Here is a 21380-nt window from a genome sequence, read left to right on the forward strand (position 1 = left end):
ATCTATCTAATCTATGTGTGATGCTCTATCTTTCTGTTCTAAATTGTCGGGTACCGCTGCTGAATTGCCGGCCGGCTTTTTTAAAGAGACAGTGCATGAAAACACTATTATTTTTTTAAATAAATCCTTTACACTAAATGACAAGTACAGTAAGCAACACTATCACTGTACTTATTATATATGTGACTGACATGTTTCTATCTATCTAATCTATGTGTGAAGCTCTATTCTTTCTGTTCTAAATTGTCGGGTACAGATGCTGAATTGCCGGCCGGCTTTTTTAAAGAGACGGTGCATGAAAACACTAATATTTTTTTTAATAAATCCTTTACACTAAATGACAAGTGCAGTAACCAACACTGTCACTGTGCTTCTTATATGTGTGACTGACATGTTTCTATCTATCTAATCTATGTGTGATGCTCTATTCCTTCTTGTCTAAATTGTCGGGTACCGGTGTATGCCGCTGCTGAATTTGCCGGCCGGCTTTTTTAAAGAGAGTGTCTTCTGAGCAGTTTGTCAGCTTTTGGACACCTTTGCAGGTGTTTTCTATGTGTTTCTATGTGTTTTTGTTTGCCTGCCATTGGTTTTAACGGTGTTCGACGGTGTTCTAAGGTGTTCGACGAACAGTTCCACGAACAGTTCCTCGAACATCCCGGTGTTCGACGAACCGAACCGAACCCGAACACTACAGGGGTGGCTCAACACTACTGATGACGTTGAGCCCTACTGCCAGCATAGTAAGGAGGTGTGCAGGATCCCTTCTGCGCAGTTAGAAAGCTTGTGGCATGACCAGACAGGCTTTGGGTGCAGGTGGAAGACCGAGAGGAGGTTGAGGAGGCAGAAGCAGTGGAGGAACTTTGACATAAAGAGGATTGACGCACAACTCGTGGGGACGGCAAGACTTGGACAGCAGCCCCTTGTCCTGCTGTCACCATAGTTACCCAGTGCCCAGTCAGCGACATGTAACGCCCCTGTCCATGCCTACTCGTCCAAGTGTCTGTGGTGAAATGCACCCTGTCACACACAGAGTTTCTAAAAGAAGCGGTGATGTTGTGTGCGACATGATGGTGGAGCGCAGGAACACCTTTCTTTGAGAAGTAGTGCCGACTGGGCATCTGGTACTGGGGCACTGCGACGGACATAAGGTCTCGAAAATCCTCTGTGTCCACCAGGCGGAAAGGCAGCATTTCCGTAGCCAAGAGCTTGCAGATGGTGAAATTCAACCTCTTAGCTTTCTCATGGCTAGGAGGAAATGGTCTTTTACTTGTCCACATCTGAGGGACCGAGGGCTGGCTATTGTGCTTAGACGGGGTTGATAAGGGTGTCCCCGGCAAACTGCCGGTCTGTGAGGAAGATGCAGGCAGACATGTTAGGTTGCCTTGATCCAAAGGTGGTGCTATCGATGTCGGACAGCGCTCAACACCAGCTGGTGTTACCACCTCCAAAGAAAATGATGACCTGCCAATCACGCTGGCTGTTGCGGGTAAAGAGGTGGCAGGTCTGCGCCCCAAAACAGGTGTGACTGCTGTCCCCCCAGTCACAGAGGATGAAGAGGCCGCGGATGCACAAGATATGGCAGACGGTGATTGGACCGGCCGGCTAGGCCGCATTGTAGCACACTGAGCTTCCCACTGCAACTTATGCTTCATGTCCATGTGCCGGTTCATGCATGAAGTACTCAAACTATGTATTTTTTGGCCTCTACTTAGCTTTTGCTGACAAATGTTACAGATAACACGAGTTGGGTCATCTTTATCGATCTGAAAAATTGCCCAGGCTATGCAAGGCTTAGCACCCATGCGACCTGAAGAGCCACCACGACTTGTGGTGAGAGGCAGAGTTGTGTTTGAGGATGCAGTTGTTGACGTGCTTCCAGTACTACGTCTCTGTCCAGGAAGGCGCAACCTGACCTCGTCGTCACTAGCATCTTCCTCCACCTCCTCTGCTGACCTCATCTCTTGGCTGACTGTGGGTTGACAGTAAGTGGGATCTCCGACCTCATCATCATCACCCTGTGCGTTATCACACCCGTCGTCCTCAGAGCCGACCTGTTCCTGCCCTGACAAAAAACTAAAGTTGTCGCTCCAATCAGGTATTTGAGTCTTATCATCGTCTTCCTCATTGTCTCCACCAACAGGAGTTACAGTTTGGGAATGAGGGTCTACATTATGGTCAGAACCTTCTGCGTCTGGTCCTGGATCCGACTCATAAAGATTCTGGGCATCAGTGCAGATCATTTCCTCGTCTGGATTCACAGAAGCGCTGGAGTCGACCTCTGATTCCCAGGCTATAGTATGAGTAAACAGCTCTGCAGACTCAACCATCTGTTCTACCTCATACTCAGACGGGCAGCTGGAGATTTGGGAGCTGTGAGGAAGCAAGTGCGATTTGGGTGACACCTTTGAGGACTGGAGTATTTGTGATGTTGAAGTTGATGTGGAGGAGAGCCCACTTAAAGGAGCACTTGATATCCGTTGAAGCACCTGCTGTTTTTGTGCCTCATCTGGAATTTGTAGCGATTGGCGTGGCCGTAGGAAAGGGATCTTATCACATTGTCCGCTAAAAGAAGTAGACATTTTAGTTTGGCTGGAAGATGGTCTTTCTTCTGCAGATGTTACTGTTGCTTTAACACCTACCCCACGGACACAACCTTTTTTCCCCTTCCCAACACGCCTATTCCCCTTTCCACCAGCAGCAGGCCTTTTTCCACTCATTTTGGTGGTTAACTAATTCACAACTCTGGAGTTGTTTGCACAAAAAAACAATGGATGGTAACCGAGCAGAGCTGAGTGGCCAAACTGTGGTATTAGGCCAAAACTATTGGCTGGGTTAGATGCAGAAAAAAATTATTTTGAATTTGCAACCTGATGGAGCTCAGTATAGATGGACTAATACAAATAGTCCCACACACTGCTAGAAGCCCAAATATTTTTTCAGAGGTACTGTAGATGCAGATAAAAATTATTTTTAATTTGCAACCTGATGGAGGTCAGTATAGATGGACTAATAGACCAAGTCCCACACACTGCTAGAAGCCCAAATATTTTTTCAGAGCTAGATGCAGAAAAAAATTATTTTTAATTTGCAACCTGATGGAGGTCAGTATAGATGGACTAATAGACCAAGTCCCACACACCTCTAGAAGCCCAAATATTTTTTCAGAGCTAGATGCAGAAAAAAATTATTTTTAATTTGCAACCTGATGGAGGTCAGTATAGATGGACTAATAGACCAAGTCCCACACACCGCTAGAAGCCCAACTATTTTTTCAGAGCTAGATGCAGAAAAAAATTATATTCAATTTGCAACCTGCTGGAGGTCAGTATAGAAGGACTAATAGAACAAGTCCCAGACACTGCTAGAAGCCCAAATATTTTTTCAGAGCTAAATGAAGAAAAAAATTATTTTTAATTTGCAACCTGATGGAGGTCAGTATAGATGGACTAATAGACCAAGTCCCACACACTGCTAGAAGCCCAAATATTTTTTCAGAGCTAGATGCAGAAAAAAATTATTTTTAATTTGCAACCTGATGGAGGTCAGTATAGATGGACTAATAGACCAAGTCCCACACACCGCTAGAAGCCCAAATATTTTTTCAGAGCTAGATGCAGAAAAAAATTATTTTTAATTTGCAACCTGATGGAGGTCAGTATAGATGGACTAATAGACCAAGGCCCACACACTGCTAGAAGCCCAAATATTTTTTCAGAGCTAGATGCAGAAAAAAATTATTTTTAATTTGCAACCTGATGGAGGTCAGTATAGATGGACTAATAGACCAAGTCCCACACACCGCTAGAAGCCCAAATATTTTTTCAGAGCTAGATGCAGAAAAAAATTATTTTTAATTTGCAACCTGATGGAGGTCAGTATAGATGGACTAATAGACCAAGTCCCACACACCGCTAGAAGCCCAACTATTTTTTCAGAGCTAGATGCAGAAAAAAATTATATTCAATTTGCAACCTGCTGGAGGTCAGTATAGAAGGACTAATAGAACAAGTCCCACACACTGCTAGAAGCCCAAATATTTTTTCAGAGCTAAATGAAGAAAAAAATTATTTTTAATTTGCAACCTGATGGAGGTCAGTATAGATGGACTAATAGACCAAGTCCCACACACTGCTAGAAGCCCAAATATTTTTTCAGAGCTAGATGCAGAAAAAAATTATTTTTAATTTGCAACCTGATGGAGGTCAGTATAGATGGACTAATAGACCAAGTCCCACACACTGCTAGAAGCCCAAATATTTTTTCAGAGCTAGATGCAGAAAAAAATTATTTTTAATTTGCAACCTGATGGAGGTCAGTATAGATGGAATAATAGACCAAGTCCCACACACTGCTAGAAGCCCAAATATTTTTTCAGAGCTAGATGCAGAAAAAAATTATTTTTAATTTGCAACCTGATGGAGGTCAGTATAGATGGACTAATAGACCAAGTCCCACACACCGCTAGAAGCCCAACTATTTTTTCAGAGCTAGATGCAGAAAAAAATTATATTCAATTTGCAACCTGCTGGAGGTCAGTATAGAAGGACTAATAGAACAAGTCCCACACACTGCTAGAAGCCCAAATATTTTTTCAGAGCTAAATGAAGAAAAAAATTATTTTTAATTTGCAACCTGATGGAGGTCAGTATAGATGGACTAATATGCCAAGTCCCACACACTGCTAGAAGCCCAAATATTTTTTCAGAGCTAGATGCAGAAAAAAATTATATTCAGTTTGCAACCTGATGGAGGTCAGTATAGATGGACTAATAGAATGATGCTATGCCCAAAAGATTTTACTTCACTAGGTGCAGTAAAAAAATTGGTATTCTATACACAGGTGTTATATCTTGCAACACAGATAGGCTACTCCACTGACTAACACACTCTGCAATAGGCCAAATAGGATTAGCTTTGCTAGATTCAGCCAAATGCTGTGAAAAAAACTTGCACAGCACTGGCACAGACCTGCCTGGCAAAAACTGATAGGAACTCATGTAACCTAGTCCTGAAAAGGACTCCAATTACAATTAGTCTTTACTCCCACAACCTATCTATTTAAGAGCACAGACCTCCCTGATAAAAGTCGTAGGAAATGCTGTAACCTAGTCCTTAAAAGGACTGCAATCACAACTATTCCCTACTCCCAAGCTATCTGTATATTTGTGCGAAAATTGGCTTGAAATTAACAAGGTATAGCGCACACAGCAACAGCGGTGCCGTCTAACACGCAGCTGCAGCAGTGAGAAAATGGTGGCGACGGGGAAAATGGCTTGGTCTTATAGGGCAAGGACATGTGACATACACTGCCAATGACACATGCCCTTGCTTGTGTGAAAAAAAGCACTTCGCTCCGTGTGTGCGCTGCTGATAGGCTGACAGATTGCACCTCCCCACTGCAAATGCGGGAAAGAGAAAAAAAAATGGAGATCTTCATTGTTCCTGCAGAGATCCATCCCCTGCCCCTCCCCCCACCCCGCTGTACACTCAAACTGCGTATTAACATTAATTTTCATCATTACTGAGAAAAAATCCAGTTATGATTTTGGTGCACGAACAGTTATCGAACATAACCTCGAACAGCCGAATTTTTCTCAAATTGTTCGTGTTCGCCGAACGGCTCGAACACCGCCCAAAACAGCTCGAATTTGAGATTGGCTAACAGTTCGAGTAGAACAACGCTCATCTCTACTCACAACCCCAAACAACTATTCAACACCTTCAATTCTCTCCTCTGTCCCCCAGTGCCTCCTTCCTCTCCTCTTATTTCAGCGGAAGACTGCCTCATTCTTCAAACAGAAGATTGACACCATCAGACAAAGCTTTTGCCTAAAGCCCCCACAGCCCCTCCCCACACCTACTCAACTCTCCTCCTCCAAAACCACATTCTCCACCATTACGGAAGATCAACTTTCCTCCTTACTCTCCAAATCACACCTCACCACCTGTAAACTTGACCCAATCCCGTCCCACCTCATCCCAAACCTTACCACTATCTTCATCCCAGCCCTAGCCCACCTCTTCAACTTGTCACTAACAACTGGTATCTTCCCTTCATGCTTCAAACATGCCTCAATCACACCCATCCTCCAAAAGCCCTCCCTTGACCCATCCTCTCTGTCTAGCTATCGCCCCATATCACTTCTCCCCTATGCCTCAAAACTACTGGAACAACACGTCCATTCTGAGCTGTCCTCCCACCTCTCCTCCTGCTCCCTCTTCGACCGCCTACAATCTGGTTTCCAACCGCACCATTCTACTGAAACTGCACTGACCAAAGTTACCAACGTCCTACCCACTGCCAAATCTAAGCGACACTATTCTGTCCTCCTCCTCCTAGACCTGTCATCTGCCTTCGACACAGTGGACCATTCCCTCTTACTAAAAACTCTCTCATCTCTCGGCATCACAGACTTGGCCCTATCCTGGATGTCCCCATATCTAACAGACAGGACATTCAGTGTCTCTCACTCACAGACCACCTCCTCATCTCACCCCCTATCTGTTGGTGTCCCCCAAGGTTCAGTTCTAGGACCCCTGCTCTTCTCCATCTACACCTTAGGCCTGGGACAGCTCATAGAGTCTCATGGCTTTCATTATCACCTCTATGCTGACGACACACAGTCCTACCTCTCTGGAACTGATATCACCTCCTTACTAACCAAAATCCCACAATGTCTGTCTGCTATTTCATCCTTCTTCTCTGCTAGATTTCTAAAACTTAACATGGACAAAACAGAATTCATCATCTTTCCGCCATCTCATTCAACACCCCCAACTGACTTATCCATCATAGTCAATGGCTGCCTACTCTCCCCAGTCCATCAAGCTCGCTGCCTTGAGGTAACCCTGGACTCTGAACTCTCCTTCAAACCACATATCCTAGCCCTTTCCACTTCCTGCCGACTCCAACTCAAAAATATCTCCCGGATCCGCACATTCCTCAACCATGAATCTGCAAAAACACTAGTGCACACCCTCATCATCTCCCGCCTTGACTACTGCAACCTCCTGCTCTGTGGCCTCCCTTCCAACCCTCTCGCACCCCTCCAATCCATCCTAAACTCTGCTGCCCGACTAATCCACCTGTCCCCCCGCTATTCCCCGGCCTCTCCTCTCTGTCAATCTCTTCACTGGCTCCCCATTGCCCAGAGACTCCAGTTCAAAACCCTAACCATGACATACAAAGCCATTCACAACCTGTCTCCTCCATATATCTCTGACCTAGTCTCCCGCTACATACCCGCACGCAACCTCCGATCCTCACAAGATCTCCTTCTCTACTCCCCTCTAATCTCCTCCTCCCACAATCGCATGCAAGATTTTCTCCCGTGTGTCTCCCCTACTCTGGAACTCTCTACCCCATCACATCAGACTCTCGTCGACCGTGGAAACCTTCAAAAAGAGCCCGAAGACCCACCTCTTCTGACAAGCCTACAACCTGCAGTAACCACCACTCCACAAATAATGCTGCATGACCAGCTCTACCCTCACCTACTGTATCCTCACCCATCCCTTGTAGACTGTGAGCCCTCGCGGGCAGGGTCCTCACTCCTCCTGTACCAGTCGCTGTCACATTGTGTTCAAGATTATTGTAATTGTTCTTGTATGTATACCCCTTCATCACATGTAAAGTGCCATGGATTAAATGGCGCTATAAAAATAAATAATAATAGTGCAATTGCCTATTCCTGACAAGAGTATGGGGGAGCTAATTGAATCATGGCAATGAGGAATAGCTAATTGAATTACCTCTGAATTCAGGGGAAGCTCCTGTGTTAGATCAATTACCATGCACACCTTACAATGAGAATATTGCTGGGAAATGGATTATGAAATGTCTGATAGAAGGGAAGAGGAGATTACATGTAAATCACCTATTTTCTGCCCTGCCCAAGTTACGTATAATTGTGTCCCTCTGTGAGAGAGGAGGGGTCTTCTGTTGAGGGTCACCTGTCGCTACAGATGGGCAGAAAGACACAAGGAACCGCCCTGGACCCATGACAGCACCCTTCCTGCCGTGTCCAGAGACCTTTGATGAAAGTGTGGTATATTCACTTTTATTCCTTTTAATTTACTGTATCGTATTACTGCTCCCTTACTGTATTTGTCTGACTACTGTATATATATATATCTTGTAACCACTTGTACCTAGCATCGCTCTTTTGAGTAAATAAATATATAAAATATATAAGCTCGCTTCACATTATCCTAAACCCGAAACTCACGGAAGTTGTGAGGAAGGATCAGGGGCACGTGGCTCAGATCGGTTTGTGACAGATGGGTATTTGTACAGTGTGAAGGAGGAAAAGAAAAAAAACAGGATGTAGATGAAAAAAAAACAATTTTTCATGGCCCCTGAGACCTGGAGCTAAGTCCAGCAATTTTAGCAACAGGAGCACACAAGACTGTAATGCAGCGTTTGCTGGTATAACCACTGCGTCTCCTATACAGCCTGCCTGCCTGATATCTGGGATGGATATTAGTTCTGAGAAGGACTGTTTGTTTGATCTGGCAGCCTTTACAGACCCTACACTAACTATTTCGCAGTTTATATCTCTCCCTAAATCAGCAGCGCTGTCCCTACACTGTCTGATCCCAGCCTTCTGTGTCCAAGATGGCGGCACCCAGTTTTAAATACTTGAGGTAACGCTGTGCGGCCAGCCAATCAATGTAATGCCAACAACCAACATGGCCGCAGCATTACAGTGACTGGCTGGCAATCCCTGCATGTTCACTGGCTCTGTAAATAGCGCCAAACATGCAGGGCGGAGACCCGAGCTCCAGCCCGAGTAACCCGGAAATGCTCGGTGCTCGCCGAACATCCCGAGTAGCGTGATGCTAGGGCGAGTACCAAGCAGTGTCGAGCATTTTCACTCAACACTACTATTGACCCTTTAACGAGTCTTGCAATAAAGACAAAAGACAAATCAGAATATCAATTTGCAGACACATTGATTTGTGCAAGTGGCCCTCCACACAATCTTGCGTGCAAAGTATGAGAACTCATTTGGCAAGGTATAAAGCATTATTTTCTATGTACTGTTTATTGTCGAATGTCAGTTTAGCAGCACAGAGAGAGCCGGACTGTTAGAACCTTGCTGTTAGGTTTTTTTTCCTTTGCTGGTCACATGACTTTGTTGGCCTATTTAATCCTGCTCCGCCCTTCTGGCTTTGCTGGACTTCATTGTATATCTACTTTCTAGCTAGCCTGTGCTCTGTATCTAACTCTGTTAGTTTGCTTGGTCTACGGACCTCTATGTTCTATCTATTTTGTTTGTTCGTCTGTCTGCTACTATTTCTGTTAGGAGGTGTCCCATATTCCTCCCAGTCCTTAGTACTTGTAGGGATTCCCTCCCCACATCTATAGGTCTTCGTACAGACTAGATTAGGACTTTAGCAGGTCTGATCGCAGGATCAGGTTCCCTGTTACATCGTAGGGATTCAGCTGAGTCTTATAGTAGGGACAGATCTCCTCTCTTTCCTTAGCTTTGGTAGCAGAACATAACAGTAAGTCCAGCCTGCAAATTCTCTAAGGAAAGATTTTTCTGTTCCATCATGGTGTCGGTTCAGGATTTGGCTCATCGCCTGCAGGGACTCTCTCTGGAGGTGGCCGAGCTCCGTCAGCACGTGAGTAACTGTCCTGGAGCACATTTCTTGGAGCCTAAGGTATGTTTGCCGGATTTATTTTTTGGTGAACACCGAGAATTTTTTTCATTTAAAAATGCTTGCTTATTGTATTTTCGTTTGAGACCTAAGTCCTCTGGGGATGAATCCCAGCGCGTAGGGTTCATAATGTCACTTTTGCGCAAAGAGCCTCAGGAGTGGGCCTTTTCTTTGCAACCTAGTGATTCGTGCTTCAGATCAGTGGATAGTTTTTTTTCTGCTTTGGGACTATTATATGATGATCCTGACCGTGTCGCATCAGCTGAGACTGAGTTGAGACGTCTAAAACAAGGATCGGGTAATGTGGAAAAATATTGTACACATTTTCGTCGTTGGTCCACTCAAACAGGGTGGAACGATTCTGCTCTGAAAAGTCTATTTCTTGCTGGGCTCAGTGAAAGGGTTAAAGACCTGCTAATTGCTTATCCTACACCTGAGGATTTGCAACAGGCTATGCAATTAGCTATACGGGTGGATAGAAGACTGCGTGCTAGGGTTAATGAGAGCAAATCCTCTGCTATGTCAGTTTCTGGTTATGATAATGTGTGTACTAACAGTGGTGAACCGATGGAGATTGGATCGGTGGCACCTCGCTCTCAAGAAAAGACCGTCGTTTTTCGGAAGGCTTGTGCTACTATTGCGGAAAATCTGGTCATTTGATTAAAGGCTGTGAGCTTCGGATGAAGAAAGAAAAAAAAATGGTCAGTCACGCCCGTATTGCCTGTTTAATTTCCAAGGGTATATTTTTGGCTGCTTCCACGATTGCTCAGGAAAAATTAATGGAATTTCGGGTGTTTGTTGATTGCGGGTCTACACTGAATGTAATTGATGGGGGATTCGTGGAAAAACTCAATTTAAAACCTGAACCTTTATCATCCCCCATTGCTGTGGTTTCTGTGGATGGCTCCCCTTTGAAGAATATTACTCTCAAGGTCAGTGAATTTCCTCTCACTATTAATGGTGTTCACCATGAGAAATTGGATTTGGTAGTGTTGAATAACTTGCCTTCTCCAGTAATATTGGGTTTGCCCTGGTTAAAATTTCACAATCCTGTACTGGATTGGTCTACCAGTGAAATTAAATCCTGGAGCCATAAATGTTATGACAAGTGTTGTAATGGGCGTATTGCAGCTTTGGATAGGGGAGAATTGCCTGTTCCTATTCAGGATTTTTGGAGAGTTTTTTCTGAGAAGGAATCGCAGGTTTTGCCTCCCCATAGAGACTATGATTGTTCTATTGAATTTGTCCCTGGAGCGACTCTTCCTAAAAGTCGTTTATTTAACCTTACTATTCCTGAGAGGAAGGCTTTGGAGGAATACATACAGACAAGTTTGGCCGCCGGTCACATTAGGCCCTCTAAGTCTCCTGTGGCGGTTGGATTTTTTTTTGTAAAAAAAAAGGACGGCGGTTTACGTCCTTGTCTGGATTTTCGTGAGATTAACAAAATTACGGTACGCAATCCTTACCCACTGCCATTGATTCCTGATCTGTTTAACCAGTTATTGGGGGCCAAGTGGTTCTCTAAAATTGACCTTAAGGGGGCATACAATCTGTTGCGCATGAAGGAGGGTGATGAATGGAAGACTGCTTTTAACACTCCTGTGGGTCATTTTGAGAATCTGGTTATGCCTTTTGGTCTTACTAATGCTCCTGCATTTTTTCAGAATCTGATTAATGACATCCTTAGACCTTTGATCGGTAAAAATGTGGTTGTGTATTTGGATGACATTTTGATTTATTCGCCAGATCTGGAGTCTCATTGGCGGAGCGTGCGTGAGGTATTACAGTTATTAATGGACAATTCGCTTTTTGCTAAGCTGGAGAAATGTGAGTTCGCTGTACAGAGAATTAGTTTTTTGGGCTACATTATCTCCAGCAAAGGTTTTGAGATGGATCCGGTTAAGGTTCAGGCTGTGCAGGAATGGCCTAGGCCTATTGGTTTGAAATCGATACAGAGGTTTTTGGGTTTCGCCAATTACTACAGAAAATTCATAAAAAATTTTTCTAGTATTGTCAAACCTCTGACTGATCTCACCAGGAAAGGTGCTGATGCGGTTCAGTGGTCTTCTGAGGCCATTGAAGCTTTTGTGTATCTCAAGGAGAGGTTCACCTCTGCTCCCATCCTTATGCAGCCTGATGTTACTAGGCCGTTTTTGGTTGAGGTTGATGCTTCCTCTGTGGGGGTTGGCGCAGTATTGTCTCAGGATAACGGGGATGGATTACATCCCTGTGCCTTTTTTTCAAAAAAATTTTCGGAGACTGAACTGAATTACGATATTGGTAATCGGGAATTATTGGCTATTAAACTCGCATTTGAACACTGGCGCCACTTCTTGGAAGGTGCGGAATTTCCCGTTCAGGTTCTTACGGATCATAAAAATCTGATATATCTTGATGCTGCCAAGCGCCTGAATGCCCGTCAGGCTAGGTGGGCACTGTTTTTCTCGCGGTTTAATTTCTCCATTACTTACATCCCTGGTACTAAGAATGTTAAGGCGGATGCCTTATCTCGCAGTTTTTCTCCCATAGTCGGTGCTGAGAAAGAGGAAAACATTTTACAAGAAGGTGTTGTGATAGCTGCTTTAGACTCCGTTTTGGAAGATGAGATTCTTAAAGCTCAGGAGAATGCCCCATCTAACACTCCTCATGGGAGGTTGTTTGTGCCTGGGACCTTTAGGAGAGATTTGTTTGTTGAGTGTCATGAATCTCGGTTGGCAGGTCATCCCGGAATCTCTGAGACCAAGAGACTGGTGGGTCGCAGTTTTTGGTGGCCTGGATGGCAGAAGGAAGTCATTAAGTGGGTGCGCCAATGTACTATATGTGCTAGATCTAAGTCCTCACATACTCCTGCTGCGGGGTTGCTTTGTCCTTTGGAGGTCCCCAGTGCTCCTTGGACACATTTGGCTATGGACTTTATAACTGACCTTCCCCCCTCTGAGGGTTTTACTGTCGTCTGGGTGGTCGTGGACCGTTTTAGCAAGATGTGTCACTTGGTTCCCTTCGTCAAACTGCCCTGCGCTAAAACTCTCGCTAAGGCCTTTGTCAAGGAAATTGTCAGACTTCATGGCGTTCCTACTGACATTGTTTCTGATAGGGGTCCTCAGTTCGTGGCTCGTTTTTGGCGTGCCTTTTGTGACAGGTTGGGAATTCATTTGTCGTTTTCGTCCGGATATCATCCTGAATCTAATGGCCAGACAGAAAGGAAAAACCAGGATGTTGAGCAGTTCTTGCGTTGTTTTGTGGCAGACAATCAAGAGGGGTGGTCTGAGTTTCTGCCACTTGCCGAATTTGCTCTGAACAATCATACATCTTCTTCTGCTGGTTGTTCGCCTTTTTTTTGTTGTTCTGGGAGACATCCGTCGTTTGGGTCGTTCTCCAAGTTGGGATCTGCCGTGCCTGAGGAGGAGAATTTTTCCGGTGATTTGGAAAGAGTTTGGACGGATGTGCGTGGTAATCTTCAGGAGGCCAACAGAAAATCTAAAGACTACTTTGATAGGAAACGACAGGAGGTTTTGTTCGCTGTTGGTGACATGGTTTGGTTGTCCTCTAGGAATCTGCGGTTGAGGATTCCTTCTAAGAAATTGGGTCCCAAGTTTGTAGGGCCCTTTAAGGTGCTTCAGGTTGTCAACCAATCTGCTGTTAGGTTGGAGGTTCCTACCTCCTGGAGAATTAATCCGGTCTTTCATGTCTCTCTGTTAAAAAAAGCTGTTGTGTCGGATGGTGACGCCTCTGCCTCTGTTCCTCCGGTGGTGGAGGACGGGGAATATGAAATTTCTCGCATCCTTGACTCTAGACGGTATAGAGGTAGTTTGCAGTATCTTGTGGCCTGGAAAGGTTTCGGACCCGAGGATAACTCTTGGGTGAGGTCAGATGATGTTTCCGCGTCTAGACTTATCAGAGCGTTTCACAGGAGATTTCCTGATAAGCCTGGTCCTAGGGGATCCGGAGGATCCTCTTAGAAGGGGGGTACTGTTAGAACCTTGCTCTTAGTTTTTTTTCCTTTGCTGGTCACATGACCTTGTTGGCCTATTTAATCCTGCTCCGCCCTTCTGGCTTTGCTGGACTTCATTGTATATCTACTTTCTAGCTAGCCTGTGCTCTGTATCTAACTCTGTTAGTTTGCTTGGTCTACGGACCTCTATGTTCTATCTATTTTGTTTGTTCGTCTGTCTGCTACTATTTCTGTTAGGAGGTGTCCCATATTCCTCCCAGTCCTTAGTACTTGTAGGGATTCCCTCCCCACATCTATAGGTCTTCGTACAGACTAGATTAGGACTTTAGCAGGTCTGATCGCAGGATCAGGTTCCCTGTTACATCGTAGGGATTCAGCTGAGTCTTATAGTAGGGACAGATCTCCTCTCTTTCCTTAGCTTTGGTAGCAGAACATAACACGGACAGCATATGGATAAAAGGGAGGTGTGCCATTATATAACAATTCCTACTGCCTGCTATCAAGCACGCACCAGGCCATTTTCCCCGCTGTTTTTGGGGTGACAGCCTGCCTTCTGTCCACATTAATCCACTTAAAAAGGCGTTTAGTGCACTACGCAAAGCAGTAGTCCAAACATTTCATACTGCCTGATACCAAGCATGCACCAGCCCATTTTCCCCGCTGTTTTTGGGGTGACCGCCTGCCTTCTGTCCACATTAATCCACTTAAAAAGGTGGTTAGTGCCCCATGCAAAGCAGTAGTCCAAACATTTCCTACTGCTTGCTACCAAGCGTGCACCAGGCCATTTTACCCACTATTTGGGCTGTGACAGCTAGCTTGTCTTGTGCCATCAACATCTGAAAATCTTTCAATAAAGATGCCAAAAAAGCCTGTTGTTAAGGGACGTGGACGTGAACATGATGTTGTCAGTGGTGTGCGAGAAGGCACTCAGTCTGTGTCAGGACAGAAGAAGCTTGATGTATCCACTATGCTCCTGGAAAAATTTCCCGGTCTGGAACGTAAACGTGTGTGGATGCCATAAGACCAAGAGCAGATTCTGTCTTGGATAGCAGACAAGGCCTTTACGCATTTGCCAAGCAGCAGCAAATCTTCCACGACCACACAGTCTACTGTTGATACACAGAAGGCTGGCCCATCCAATCCTGAAGCTGGTTCTCTTTCCTCCCGCCATTATCAGTCACAGGAGACATATGACCCCAAGCTTGGCCAATCCGAGGATCTGCTTGGTACATATCCTTTGGTGGGTTCTAGCCTATTACTGTGCAGCATTGAAGAATGACAAGAGGAGGTGGCGTGCGTTGATGCTCAAGTATTTGAGGACCTACGGCCAGAAGAAAGCCACGTGGAGGAACGTCATTTACTGTATCCAGAGGTGGAGGCTGATTATGAGACACAGTTGCCATCAAGTCAGCCTACAATGTCGACTGAGAAAGAGGATGAGATGTAAGACGAGGTGGTCGATGATGAGTCCACTGATCCAACCTGGACCGTTGGCATGCATAGCCATGACAGCAACACAGAGGAAGATGGATATGTAGCACCAATACAGGTATCAAGGGGTAGTAGTTTGCCCAGAGTGAGAACTGGGTCAACTATTCCCAAGAGGACCCCTGCTGTGTGCCAAGTCAGGACAAGGGGACGTTCAACCGCTGTGTGGAATTTTTTTTCTGAAAGTCCTTCAGAGAAAAATATTGTAGTCTGTAGCATCTGCAATACCAAATTGAGCAGAGGCCAGGGCAAAGGCAACCTGAGAACCATCAGTATGCAAAACCACATGGCAGCCAAGCACCCCCGTAGGTGGGAGGAAAACCAGGGTACCAAATCTGCGTCTGCAGGTCAAACCATTGCCAGAATCTGCTGTTCAGGAAGCAGGCACTTATAACTCCTGCCCACAAGCTGCAGTTGCTCACACACAACAAACATCAACCACATCCACTTCCTAGTCCCAGTGAAGCATCCAATTGTCTGTGCCTGAGAGCTTGGAAAGAAAGCGTTAATACCCAGCCATACACCCACAGGAACAAACACTAAACTCGCACATTGCCAATTTGCAAGCTGTGGAGATGTTGCCGTTTAGGCTTGTGGAAACATAGTCTTTCCATGATCTCTTGGCTGTGGCTGTCCCACGATACAGTGTTCCCAGCCGCCACTATTTTGCCCAGTGTGCCGTCCCTGCGTTATACAAGCACGTGTTAAACAATCTGAACCGTGCTCTCACCAATGCCGTAACCGGGAAGGTCCACCTAACAATAGACACCTGTACAAGTTGTTGTGGACAGGGACAACACATTTCTGTCACGGCACACTGGGTGAACCAGGTGGAGGGTGGGACAATGGCGCAAACTGGAACATCACACATCCTACCCACACCAAGAATAGTAGACCCAACTTCTGTCAGGGTTTCCACCTCTTCATATTCCACTTCCTCTCTCCCCTCCTCCTGCTCCTCATCCTCTGTTGAATTACCCTCCCCATCACTGCCAAGCTGAGACTTGTGCAGCAGCGCATCGTCAAAGTGACAACATGCTCTGCTGAAGCTGATCTGTTTAGGTCAGAAAGCACACACTGCAGCAGAGCTGTGGCAAGCTTTAAAACAACAGACCAATCAGTGGCTCTCCCCACTGCATCTTCAACCCGGTCTGGTCGTCTGCGATAATGTGCGTAACCTGGTGGTGGCTTTAAAGGTCAGCAAGCTGGTACACGTGCCATGCATGGCTCACGTGCTGTACCTAGTTGTTCAGAAATTTCTGAAAAAGTACCGTGACTTGCCATACCTACTTGAGAAGGTGCGCCAGATTAGCGCCCATTTCCAAAATTCCTCTACCGCTTTTGCTGCTCTTACAGCACTGTAAAAGCACTTGAATTTGCCAAGTCACCGACTCATTTGCGACCTGCCCACGCGGTGGAACTCAACCTATCATACATTGGCGAGGATTAGTGAACAGCAGAGGGCAGTAGCTGAATACCAGCTTCAACATGCCAGTCAGACTCAGAGTCAGCCACCACACATAACAACTGTCGAGTGGGTGTGGATCGCTGACATTTGTGAGGTTCTTGAGAGCTTTGATTACTGTGTCAAGGTAAAATATATATACTGTATATTATAGAAAATCAATTAGTTTCTTTTAAAAGGTTACCTAATCAGTGTGAATTGATATAGAGATGATGGAGTAATCTATGTGTATGTATGTATGCAAATGTGTATACGCACATGGATTATGTTAATAGTTAATGAATATATAACTAACAGTTTCTGTTCTTTTGTTACGGCATGAACAACTAAATGATTTCCTGGGAATGACGTATGCATGTGCATGGCTGATAACAGAGAAATTCATGTTGAGTTGGCAAAGATGGCGTTGAGAGATGACTTCACCCCTCCCATCAGAATTCTTAAGGCGTTATTGAGGCCAAGAGATACATGAATGAGCAAATTGCAGTGTGCCAAGTTATCAGAAAGAGCAGTGAGTTTTACTAATCCCACCTGCGTAATAAAGTATTCCATTTTGCATGGTTCAGCCCCTGAGTGAAGTTTTTCGACCAGATTAGCAAATTTGGTTAATTAGCTTCTTTGCATGCACTCGGACATCTTTAATTTGGAGGAGAGCAATTACCTGGTGTATCTTAAATTGGTGAAATCTCCACACCTGCACCAACCTCGTGAGCGGTGATCAGGCTATTATCAGCGTAACCATCCTGCTGCTGTGTCTCTTGAAACAATCACTGCATAATCTCAAAGAGGAAGCTTTGAGTGCCCAGATTTCCCAATGGGTGATATTACCCAGCCCAGCCAATATTCTGAGGCAACATTGGGTGATGAGGAGGAAGATGAGGAGGATGAGGAGGGAGAGGACTTGTTTTTCTGTGCTACCGAGGGGACTTGTAATGCTACAGAGGGGACACCCAACCCAAGCTTCATGTGGTCCAGCATGGATGGGCTGGAGAGGAGGAGGTGGAGGAGGAGGAGGCGAGTCAGCGTGAGGAGAGGATGGGTACTGTTTCTCCTGTTGGGGACACAGAACATTTGCCTTTTTGCAGTTTGGCTTACATGGCACAGTTCATGTGTAAGTGTCTGTGGCAAGACACTCGCATGATACACGTTTTATCCATCAGACAATGCTGATGGCAGAGGTACCTGCTCTTTTCAATACCAAGGGATAATGGGGAGACACACGAGCACCAGCTCCAAAAGAGGTGGGGGTGGAAATGTGTACAAATTGGGCAATTTTCAATAAACCAGCACAACAGCAAGGGCTATCTGTGCCTGTAACAATGCCAAGGAGGGATACGTTGCAGAACATAGTCAAGGGGTACTTAAGTGACCATACGTACGTCCTTTCTGATGCTTCAGTTCCCTTTAATTATTGGTTGTCTAAGTAGAACACTTGGCCCGACCTCTCCTTATATGCCAAGGAGGTGATAGCCTGTCCGGCTGCTAGTGTGGTGTCAGTGCATAGTTTCAGTTCCGCTAGGGCAATCATCACTGATAGGCGCACACGCCTCTCCACGGAAAATGCAGACTGACTTACTCTGATTAAATTCAACAAGGACTGGATATCTCCACAGTTTTTAATCCCTCCAGATGACAGCAAGCCAACCTAAATGCACCAAAAATTCAGATTCATGCTACTGCTGTTAACGTCATCCCCTTCTCATAAAAACCCGTTTCCTTCCTTCGTCAACCCTGACTCAGCCCATAGGGCTAATTTTTATAAACTCTATGCACATTGTGCAGTCGACAAACCAGGACAGTATTGTTACACGCACGACCCCTATGTTCAGATAGGGGCGTGACCGGTTACATGAATTAGTTGGAATCCTGGGGGAACCGTTACTCAGGGCGACCATAGTCTGCAGCTTCTCTCAGGCACATGATAGATTCAGTTGCTGACCAGACACATCTGAGAAGAGTCTTCGTAAACAGTAAAACAGTAACATTTAATGAGGCACGGGGAGCAATGCAAATGTCTCTTTGAGCCTCAGGCTCCAGTAATAACAGTACAGTCTCCTTTGCAGCACAGCAGTACACAGTCTATTATCCGATAGCACAGTACCGCACAGTTTTAATGCATACACAACCACAGGCTTTTCTTTCACAAGGACTCAATAGTACACAGCATTCTTTATCCTGCATGGAGATAGAGGGGGGAAGGGTGTGATGAGGGAGATGATCTCTATGACAGGCTTCCTTCCAGAAATTATCTTCCTGGCCTATAATACTCCACACTGTTAGCCCAGGGAGTCTAACTGACATTTGATTAGCTTCCCTCCTGACCTGAATTCTGTTGCTTTGCCTTCTGTGAGATGCAGATCATAAGTTACCTTTCTCTTCGGCTCCGGCCAGACAGTAAACAACTTCCCCACAATCCCCCTGGGGCTTTGCTAAAACACTCTCCTTCTCCTGTGACTATTTTAGCCCCTCTAGTTACTAGAGGCTTCTGGAGCACAACACTTCCTGTCTCCTGTGCTTCCTGTCTCCTGTTACTTCTAATAGTTGCTGAATGCTTTTAAAGCAACAGCACTACTTCTGCATGTCACATTCTGCAACAGCACTACTTCTGCATGTCACAGTAGTCCTACTCCAGCCTAACTACTATTTGTGATTGGAGGCCCTTGAGATAGTGGCTTCCTGTGTCAACCATGACTCAGCCCATAAGGCTAATTTTTACAAACCCTATGCACATTCTGCAGTGGACAAATCTGGAATGTACAGTGGTCCTACCAAACCAATATTTGTCATTGGAGGCCCTTGACCCAGGTTGTGCCACATTTTGACTGAGATAGGGGATACATATTCAATAGAAATGTACTGTCAGTCACCCTATTTGGCAAAAAAACATGCCTGGCTTGTGCCACACTGTGACTGAGATAGGTGATACATATTCAATAGAAATTTACACTGACTGTTGATGACCTACTGATGGCCCTCAGAAAACTTGAATTGAGGGCCACAACTACTACCGTACTCCATTGTAGATAATGTTTGTCAAGGGAGGCCCTTGTCATGGAATCTTCCTGCACCTATGATATAGCCCCAAGGAGTAATTTTTGGAAATATGATGCACTGCACTGGACCAAGAAGTACAGTTTCAAGAAGTCTTCTATTTCTATATAATCTGGGGAATATTGACAATCAAAATCTCTGAGCCATTTGGAGAAGCTTCTCCAACCCATCCTGGAGGGGGGGCACCATATATCCTTTGTTCATTGACTTTCACAAGTGATATATTTGAGCTCGTCATCCAGTTGACTAGTGCAGCTTTATTTTTCACAGAGTTCAGGCATACCTGACGATCGCAGGCCGCACTCACTGCTACCTTCTAGTACTACATGTCTCTTGGCCTTTTTCTCTGTAGGCTCTGCCCTTAAATGAGTTGGCCACATGAGGACTCTCACAAAACCCATCTTTCCTGCCTACTGCAAGCCCTCTGAACATTTGAATTTAGGGCCACAGTATCACATGGTGGTGGAGGAGGAGGAGGGTCAAGCCCAATGCTACAATGGGCACATTGTAAACTGCTATTGAATATGTATTCCATTATCTGAGTGTCAATGATGGAGGGACCACCCAAATGTCTGAGTAACAGCTGTCCCTCCAAAACGCATGTTACAAAGCCACCTGAGGCATCTCAGGTCAAAGATCAACATACCTACTGGTGTGTTCTAGCTTATTTAGCCTTATATCAAGCCCTATAATACTGCGACAAACTTATGCCCAGAAACCATATGTGAGTCAGAAATGCATGCAGGCATATTCTCCAGGCTCTTCCCATTCTGTTTTATCACTTTCCCATCCATTTCAGCCTTTTCATCAGGCCCCCAGACCCCTTTGTAGGGTCCAGCAGAAAATTACTCGCATTTCCCATTGACTTACATTGTACTCGCTATTCGGAATGAATACACAATTATTACAAAGTACTCGTTACGAGTATAGCGATTACGAATATTACGGTACTCGCTAATCACTAGCTACGGGACATCTCAGATCAATCAATTTACAGTAACACTGAGTGACTATACAGATGCAGAAGTTCTTTATACATAACTTGAATGTTTGGATAAGGATTCACAGACTGAGAATAGCAGTCCGATTTTCAATTTGCTTCAGCACTAAAAGCACGGGAAGGATGTTACACCAAAATTAGATTAGGACTTTTCCTGTCCTTAGGTAAAATAATTTGTGCACTCTGATCTCCTATGCCTACAATGTACAAGCATAAATTGGCACTCCTTGGCCAGTCGCCATCTTTTATATTAGCTGGGATAGCCTACCTGATTGGCATTGCCAGTGCCTGACATCATTAGCTCGCTCTCCTAGTCTCCAACAGTGATTTGGCAGCTGGCATTTTTTCAGGTGTTCAAATTCACAGGAACCAGCGAATTTCAGGAATGTTGACTCAAAATTGATCCTTGGCTTATTGATCCACTCATATTTTGTTTTGTTTATTAAATACCATCCTTATCTATGTGCCATTCAGTTACCTTTTATCCAAATTAACCGTGCCATTAAAAATTATCAGCTAACTTGGGTACAACCTCAGCCACTTGGAGAATTTGTTTTGGTGCACACAATACCCCACATCCCAGGTAGAGACTGTTAATAGTTCTGTAACAGGTACTGAGATGCAGCACTAAATAAGTAACAAATGGAGGCAGCACATATGGCAAAAAAAATGAGGTTTATTAGCTCATAGTGGCAGTGGCCACTGTTTTTTTGCCATATTCTTGGTGTGCTGCCTCCATTCGTTACTTCTTATCTGGA

This window comes from Phyllobates terribilis, unplaced genomic scaffold (assembly GCF_046119375.1).
Source record: "Phyllobates terribilis strain yellow unplaced genomic scaffold, ASM4611937v1 Scaffold_10__3_contigs__length_209671492, whole genome shotgun sequence".
NCBI lineage: Eukaryota > Metazoa > Chordata > Amphibia > Anura > Dendrobatidae > Phyllobates > Phyllobates terribilis.